The sequence below is a fragment of the Vicia villosa genome, linkage group LG1 (assembly GCF_029867415.1).
Source record: "Vicia villosa cultivar HV-30 ecotype Madison, WI linkage group LG1, Vvil1.0, whole genome shotgun sequence".
Taxonomy (NCBI): Eukaryota; Viridiplantae; Streptophyta; class Magnoliopsida; order Fabales; family Fabaceae; genus Vicia; species Vicia villosa.
Genome location: NC_081180.1, coordinates 174,459,204 through 174,460,073, shown reverse-complemented (window position 1 = coordinate 174,460,073; position 870 = coordinate 174,459,204). Strand labels below are relative to the sequence as shown.

Here is an 870-nt window from a genome sequence, read left to right as displayed (position 1 = left end):
GGGGAAACAGCAGCCACAACGGCTATAGGTGCTATAGTGAGGTTTTCAATCTTCTTACTTAGGGCATCGACTTTGGCGTTAACGCGGTCGAGGATACTTATCTCGTACATCCCACTCTTCGTTGAATATTTCTCTCCAGAAGTTTTCTCTGATTGAGCTCTCTCGCTTCCCCATTGGTAATGGTTTTGAGCCATACTTTCGATAAGTGCGTAGGCATCAAAATATTCTTTATCCATCAGTGTGCCACCTGCGGCGGCGTCAATCGTAAGTCTCGTATTGTAGAGGAGACCATTGTAGAAGGTATGGATGATTAACCATTGTTCTAAACCATGGTGTGGACAAAGTCTAAGCATGTCTTTGTATCTCTCCCACGCTTCGAATAAAGACTCATTGTCTTTTTGTTAAACCCATTGATCTGGGCTCTTAGCATGGCGGTCTTACTAGGTGGAAAATAACGTGCCAGGAAGACTTTCTTAAGTTCATTCCAGGTCGTGACAGAATTGGCGGGTAAAGATTGGAGCCAGGCTCTAGCTCTATCCCTCAGTGAAAAAGGAAAAAGGCGCAGTCGGATAGCTTCCGAACTGACACCATTTTCTTTTACAGTGTCTACATATTGCAAGAACACTGAAAAATGAAGATTAGGATCTTCTGTCACATTTCCAGAAAATTGGTTTTGTTGTACAGCTGACAACAATGATGGTTTTAACTTGAAATTATTCGCCTCAATAGCAGGAGCAGCAATGCTATTGTGAGGTTCAGCTTGCGATGGAATAGCGTAAGATTTGAGAGGACGCGGCTGTTCTCCCATGTTTAGTTCTTCAACTGGTTCAGAAGTAGGAGTAGGAACAAGAGTGCGAGTACGTCGTAATC

General features: G+C 43.4%; 1 non-coding gene across 1 annotated transcript; it reads left to right on the top strand.

Annotated features, from left to right (window-relative positions):
- The first annotated feature begins 324 nt into the window (after positions 1 to 324).
- LOC131645421 (small nucleolar RNA R71) lies at positions 325 to 430 on the top strand. The gene has a single exon (XR_009297044.1). It is a non-coding gene; the product is annotated as a small nucleolar RNA R71 (small nucleolar RNA).
- The last annotated feature ends 440 nt before the right edge of the window (positions 431 to 870 follow it).